This window comes from Cebus imitator, unplaced genomic scaffold, assembly GCF_001604975.1.
Source record: "Cebus imitator isolate Cc_AM_T3 unplaced genomic scaffold, Cebus_imitator-1.0 Scaffold141, whole genome shotgun sequence".
NCBI lineage: Eukaryota > Metazoa > Chordata > Mammalia > Primates > Cebidae > Cebus > Cebus imitator.
In genome coordinates, this window is record NW_016107456.1 from 3,417,570 (window position 1) to 3,425,714 (window position 8,145).

The window sequence follows — 8,145 nt, forward strand, 5'->3', positions numbered from 1 at the left end:
CACTTTGGGAGGCCGAGGCAGGCAGATCACCTGAGGTTGGGAGTTCAAGACCAGCCAGACCAACATGGAGTAACCCCATCTCTACTAAAAGTCCAAAATAAAGCCAGGGGTCGTGGCACATGCCTGTAATCCCAGCAACTCAGGAGGCTAAGGCAGGATAATCACTTGAACCCAGAAGGCAGAGGTTGCAGTGAGCCGAGATTGTGCCACTGCACTCTAGCCTGGGCAACGAGGGCAAAACTCTGTCTCAAAAAAAAAAAAAGAGTAGGGCAAAATGGACACTTTCATAACATTGGTGAGAATGCCAGTTGGTACAGCCTCCACAGAGGGCAATTTGACAATAGCTATAAACATTATCAATACACACAGTCTTTGATCGAGGAATTCTATTTCCAGGCTTCATCCTGGAAATACATTCACGCATGCAGAAATGAGGTAAGTATAAGCTTATTCATTGCAGCGTTATTTGCAGCAGCAAAAAAAGTTAGAAATGAGCCAGGCATTGTGAATCACAGCTGTGGCCTGTTACTCTGGGGGCTGAGGTGAGAGGATCACTTGAGTTCAGCCTGGGCAACATAGTGAGATCCTGTCTTAAGCAACAAAAAAAAGTAAAAAATGACCTAACTATCCATTAAAAGAGCCTGATTAAAAATAAGTTATACTGGCCGGGCGCGGTGGCTCACGCCTGTAATCCCAGCACTTTGCGAGGCCGAGGCGGGTGGATCACGAGGTCAAGAGATCAAGACCATCCTGGGCAACATGGTGAAACCCCGTATCTACTAAAAATACAAAAAAAAATTAGCTGGGCATGGTGGTGCGTGCCTGTAATCCCAGCTACTCAGGAGGTTGAGGCAGGAGAATTGCCTGAACCCAGGAGGCGGAGGTTGCGGTGAGCCGAGATGGCGCCATTGCACTCCAGCCTGGGTAACAAGAGTGAAACTCCGTCTCAAAAAAAAAAAAAAAAAAGTTATACTGCAGCCATACAACAGAATAGTACGCCACCTTGAAAAAAAAGTGAGGAAGCTCGTTCTGTGCTGATATGGAAGGCTTGAGACACTGTTGAGCTCAGAGGTCAGCAAACTTTTTCTGTAAAAGGCCAGATAGTAAATATTTTAGCCTTTGCCAGCCATGCGGTCTGTGTTGCAACTACTCGGCCCTGCCACTGCAACACGAGAGCAGCCACAGATAATATGTAAACAAATGAGCAGAGGTTCCAATAAAATGACTTACAGCAACAGGTGGTGGGCTGGCCTTGGCTGGTGGGCCATGGTTTGCCAACCTCTAGTTTAACTGATAAAAACCAAGTCCAGAGCAGTCTGTATAGTATGCCACCATTTGGGGAGAGTTACGGGAGAAGACGTGAATATGTACGTTCTTGGTTTTGCATATAATTTCTCTTGAAGGATACTCTGGTTTGTTTTTGTTTTTTTTTTAAGATGGGGTTTCACCATGATGGCCAGGCTGGTCTTGAACTCGTGACCTCAGGTGATCCACCCACCTCGGCCTCCCAAAGTGCTAGGATTACAGGCGTGAGCCACCGCGCCCAGCTTCTTGAAGGATACTCTAGAATGGAGGTCTGCCCACAAAGCCTGAAATGTCTTCTCAACCTGTTGCCTTATAGAAAAAAGTGCTTACCTCTTCACTAGAAACTAATATTGGCAGCTGGGCGTGGTGGCTCACACCTGTAATCCCAGCACTTTGGAAGGCCAAGGCAGGCAGATCACCTGAGGTCGGGAGTTTGAGACCAGCCTGACCAACATGGAGAAACCTTGTCTCTACTAAAAATACAAAATTAGCTGGGCATGGTGGTGCATGCCTGTAATCCCAGCTACTCAGGAGGCTGAGGTAGAACCGCTTGAACCCAGGAGACAGAGGTTGCAGTGAGCCAAGATCACACCCCTGCACTTCAGCCTGGGCAACAAGAACAAAACTCCATCTCAAAAAAAGAAAGAAAAAAAAAGAAAACGAAACTAATATTGGCTGCCTCCAAGGAAGGCAACAGGGTGACTATGGGGCCAGAAAGAGCCTTTCTTTCCTATTGACTCTTTAGTATCTTTTACATGGGAATATGTGTGAATACGTTATCTGTTCAAAATCTAAGCTATATATTTTTAAACAGCAGATAGAAGACCTTTTGTCTTTTGAAAGTTTTTCAGGAGGAAATCCTTTTTTTTTTTTTTTTTTTTTTGAGACGGAGTTTCACTCTTGCTACCCAGGCTGGAGTGCAATGGCGCGATCTCGGCTCACTGCAACCTCCGCCTCCTGGGTTCAGGCAATTCTCCTGCCTCAACCTCCTGAGTAGCTGGGATGACAGGCACGCGCCACCATGCCCAGCTAATGTTTTTTTGTATTTTTAGTAGAGACGGGGTTTCACCATGGATAGTCTCGATCTCTTGACCTCGTGATCCACCCGCCTCAGCCTCACAAAGTGCTGGGATTACAGGCGTGAGCCACCGCGCCCGGCCTAGGAGGAAATCTTAACTGCTAAGTTTGTGTTTTTTGTTAGGACAGGGTCCTCGCTCTGTCACCCAGGCTGGAGTGCAGTGGCACGATCATAGCTCCCTGCAGCCTCAACCTCTTAGGCCCAAGCGATCCTCTCGTCTAAGCCTACCAAGTAGCTGAGACCACAGGCATGAGCCACCATAACTGGCTAATTTTTCTACTTTTTGTAGAGATGGGGGTCTTACTATGTTGCCTAGGCTGCTAGTATTTTTTTAAGTAATCATAACTTTGCCACCCAGCTGGCCCCTTCAACGGTTTCCATGAAGTATTAAACAAAGATTTCTTGGGAGGCAAAAAAATTCTGGATGACAGTGATTAATGAAGTGCATGAACTAGAGAACTGACATACAGGGAATAGGGGAATTAAGTGATGTGGAGAATATATGTCTATAAGCCATAGGACCAGGAAAAACTTACTCTTCCTGAAACACCCTGAATCAGGCCATGAGGGAGGGAGTCTGAGTGGAAGCCCTGCCCACAGGGGCTCTGCCAAGACAGAGCAAGATAGAGCTGATGTCTGTCACTATGTAGGGGCAGCCTGGAGCATTCTGTTGAGTATTCTGAAGATATCCGCCTAGCTCCCAAAGGAGAGCTGGCCAATAGGCAGTGGGGAAAGGCAACCCTACCAACCCTGGGCAGCAGGCAAGCTTTGCAGGTTCATGTTGAGGGTTCCTGGCAAAGAGACTATCATGGGAAAGCTGTGTCTTGGGGCAGAGGGTGCTCTGGCTGGCAGAGGAAGGAGAAAAGAGAGAAAGAACGATATTCAGGTCAGGTGCCTTGCTGAAATAATTATATTGAGTCCAGGCCACAACACTCAGGGGCAAGTATTTTTATTTCCGATATACAGATATGAAAAGTGAGTTTCAGAAAAACTAAATAACAGTGGCTCACACCTGTAATTCCAGCACTTGGGGAGGCCAAGGTGGGTGAATCACCTATGATCAGGAGTTTGAGACCAGCTTGGCCAACATGCTGAAACCCCATCTCTACTAAAAATACAAAAAAATTAGCTGGGTGTGGTGGTGCACACCTGTAATCCCAGCTACTTGGAAGACTGAGGCAGGAGAATCACTTGAACCCTGGAGGCAGAGGTTACAGTGAGCCGAGATTGCGCCACGGCACTCCAACCTGGGCAACAGAGCAGAACTCCGTCTCAAAAAAAAGCTTAATAACGCGCCTTGGTTCACAAAGTTTGTGCGTGGCAAGTGGCCTAATTGAATCCATCCCCAGCAATTACACTCCTAGATATTTATAAACCAGATGTGCACGAGAGTTCACCAAAGCATGAGGATGAGATGTGCATAACTGCGCTATTTGTAATAGCCAGTCTGGAAGCAAGCCACACATCCCTTGAGATAATGGGTAAATTGTGGAAGTCTCACAAGGAAAAAGTAAACAATATTATATATTTCAAAATTGAGTAGACTTTAAATGTTGTCATCACAAAAAAATAAGTATGTGAGGTGATGGATATGTTAATTAGCTTTATTTAATCATTCTACTATGTGTGTATCTATAAATATATCAAAACGTCACATCATACCCCATAAACATATACAATTATTTGTCAATTAAAAATAAAATGGGCCAGGTGTGGTGGCTCATGCCTGCAATTCATCCCAGCATTTTAGGAGCCCATGAGTCCAAGACCAACCTGGGCAACACAGTGAGACCCTCCCCCTACAAAAAAATTAAAAATTAGTTGAGCATGGTGGTGCACCTGTAGTCACCTACTCGGGACACCTGAGGTGGGAGGATCACTTGAGCCCAGGATTTCAAGGATGCGGTGAGCCTAAATCACTATACTTCAGCCCAGGTGACGGAATAAGACCATGTATAAAATTAAAACAATAAAAAATATATATAAATTAAAATTAGAATGTAAAATATGTAAAATAAATAAAACAAAATGGTCATGAGAATAAACAAATGATAACTACCCAGATCTACTTGGATGAATCTCACATAATGTGAAATTCTGTTGACCCAGTATTTAATGAAAAAAAGGTAAAGTAAACCTGGTGTTTGACGTCAGGATGGCGGTTACCCTTCGTGGGTGGAGAGGGGGTTTCCAGTGCTGTTCTTGTTCTGTTGTTTGATCTGGGTGCTGGTTGTGAAAACACATCCACATCCACTTGGATTCACGCACTCTTCTGTTTGAACGTTGCACTCCAATGGAAACATTTTAACAGCTGAACCTCTATCTAATGCTTCTTTTTTTCCATGGCACCATACTCCTTTCCTGGCTGACAGGTATTGGCAGTGGCTGCTGCCATCACATGGGCTGCAGCAGGGAGGCACCTGTGGCAGGGAGGCACCTGTGACAGGGAAGCGCAGTGGGAGCTGCACATTCCATGGATCCAGGTGCTCCCAGGTGCCGCTACTGCTGCCCAAATCTCGGCAGCAGATCCAGACCTCCTGCTGCACAGAGCAGGCAGGAACCCTGCCCTCTTGGGCGGGGCTGCAGCTACCCAAGCCACAGCTGTGGACGCAGCCTCCCTGGGTTCTTAGGGGGGCCGAGAGCAGGCAGGATCCGCCTGCCTGGGTGCAGCTGCGGCCACCCAACTGGCAGCTGCAGACTTGGGCCTCCTGCTCCACAAAGCAAGCAGGAGCTGGGGACAAGCAGGAGACCCTAACAAGTGAGCAGGGCAGCTCTCCCAGGTGCAGGACCTGGGCATCTCTGCAGCCTGCATTCTCGGGCTGGGAAGGCTCCCCATCCCTGCAGGCTCAGGGGTGTCTGCTCCAACTGCCTGGACTCTCTCTTCTCCCAGCACCTGCTTCTATCTGGGAGTGGGTTAAAGGGGCCATGAATGGCAGAGTCAGATTCCTGGGCAGAAAGGGGTGGGTCCCCGGTGAGGCCACTCCTGGCCTGAAGTCTGGGAACTGGCTGCCAGTCCCCAGGACTGTAGTGGGGACTTGTGGTGCCCCCTCCCTGCTGCCCATGGCCATGCATGGAGCAATCAGCATGCACTTCACCCCCTCTTAGGTCTATAAAAGCCCCTGTCTCAGCCAGAGCAGGAAAAAGGATAGAGAGGGGAAGGGATGACCAGCTGCAGAGAGGAGCTACCCTCTCTGCCGATAACTAGAGATAATGGGACAAACAATAGCATAGAGGAGCAACCTTCTTTCCCAAGGGCCTCCTCTCTGCTGAAAGTTGAACACTCCAGAGACCACCTGCCTACAGAGAGAAGCTACTCATTTCGGGTCTCTTGTGAACTGTTGCAACACTCAATAAAGCTCTTAATCTTGTTCACCTTCCACTTGTCTGCGTACCTCCTGGACACAGGACAAGAACTCAGGTAAAGGTGCCACCAGCCACAGAGGTTTTCGGGCAGAAAAGTGACACCCCAAAGATCCCGTAACAGTATGACACAGAGGATGGCATGGAATGGGGCATATTAAAGTGCCAGACTTGCTGTCCAAGACTGGGCTCAAGTCCTAACTTAACCACTACCTACCATCTTCCCTCCCAGCACTCACCTGAAATGTGGGCGCTAATTTCTCCTTTGCAGGGTATGTGTATAACAAAGAAATGAGAAACTAACATGTAAAAACGTACTAATAACATGCTAGGAGCCCATGTTATCTGAGCACCGAGTCTGCACCATGTTCTCCCCATTCCTTTCAACAAGTCTGAAGCTGAAGGATTCTCCCTATTTTATAGTCAAGGAGCCAAGGCTTAGTGCAGTGAAGAGATATACAGCTCCTAAGAGCTAAGCTGGGTTTACATCCAGGTCTGTCTGATCCAAAGTAAGAGCTCTATCCAGGACTGCCAGGAGGACCTGGGAGAGCCTGCCAGAAGCCATGAGGCCCGTCTCTCCCCAGTGCCTTCTGTTCTGGAGAACAATCAAGACACAAAGGTCATAATGGCTTTGAACTCCAGAATCCTTCACCCCACTCATTTCCAGCAAAGTTCCAGGAACCCTAGTCTCCTGCTTCCCCCCAGCCTTGTTGAGCCCATGGCTCAGTGTTCATTTTCCTCAATGATACACCAGGGTCTGCTGAGAATGTAGCTACTTAGGCCGGGTGTAGTGGCTCACACCTGTAATCCCAGCACTTTGGGAGGCTGAGGCGAGCAGACCACCTGAGGTAAGGAGTTCGAGACCAGCCTGACCAATATGGAGAAATCCCATCTCTACTAAAAATACAAAATTAGCCAGGCATGGTGGCACATGCCTGTAATCCCACCTACTCAGGAGGCTGAGGCAGGAGAATCGCTTGAACCCGGAGGCAAAGGTTGCGGTAAGCCAAGATCACACCATTGCACTCCAGCCTGGGCAACAAGAGGGAAACTCTGTCTCCAAAAAAAAAAAAGGGGCGGGGGGGGGCTAATTCAGACTCCCAAACTATTCCTGGCAAATCAAAACAGGCTTTTAGACCGCTCCTGCCCCAGTCCCTGCCTTACTCTGAGAAGCAGAACACTTTACCAAATTAACCACACAAGTACGCATGTGTCCCAGTTCCCCATGCCAGCATCTGTATCAGTCAGCTTCTGCTGTGTAACAAACAATCCTCAATCTTAGGGGCTTAAAGCAATACTGACTTATTATTCTGACTGATGAGCTGCGCAGTTCCTCCAGTCTGGGCCAGATCAGGTGAGGCTGGATGGTTTAGGGTGGCCTTACTCACATGTCTGGAGTCTCAACCAGAACACCCCCACTCCTGTACTCCCATCCTGAACTCAGGCCCTCTGCCCCTCAGCACTATTTGGGCAACTCCCTCGTGCTTGCCACACCAGCCTGGAAACACCAGGCCTGGATCAATCCTCATGACCATGGTCCCCAAACTTCTGATCAAACAGCAGCTGGGCCCCAGAACTGCCTGAGTGGCAATCGATCTCCTTCCACGTGGGCTCTCCCTCATTGTCCCCATGGTGGCCAGGAGCTGTGTCAAATTTGACTCTTCCCACTTTCTCTGAGCAGATGACTGGCCTCATGGTACCCCCTGCTTCACTTTCACTTCAAAGTTCGTGTTCCCTCTGACACATTTTATATTGATTGGTTTGTTTATATCTGTCTGCTCTGTAGAATTTAAGCTCCATGAGAATAAGGTGGTTTCTGATTTCTGAGATAGAGTCTTGCTCTGTCACCAGGCTGAGTAGAGAGGCACAACCACAGCTCAAGAAGTCCTCCCACCTCAGTTTCCTGAGTAGCTGGGACTGCAGGTGTGTACCGTCAGGCTCAGCTAAAGTGCTCTGAGAGTCTCACAGTGACACAATCTCAGACTCACTGCAAACTCCGCCTCCCGGGTTCAAGTGATTCTCCTGCCTCAGCCTCTCGAGTAGCTGGGACTACAGGCACGTGCCACCACCACACCCAGCTAATTTTTTGTATTTTTAGTAGGTAATGGTCTGTATCTCCTAACCTCGTGATCCACCCACCTCCACCTCCCAAAGTACTGGGATTACATGTAGGTGTAAGCCACCACACTCGGCCTGGTCTTAAAACTTTTGTAGAGATAGGGTTTCACCATGTTGCCCAGGATGGTCCCAAACTCCCGGGCTCAAATGATCCTCCCACCTCAGCCTACCAAAATTACAAGCATGAGCCACCACACCTGGCCTGGTTTCTGTCCTTTAACTGTGGTATCTTCAGCAATAGAACTGGCATGTGGGGTAGGGTTGGAAGGACCCTCAATAAGTGT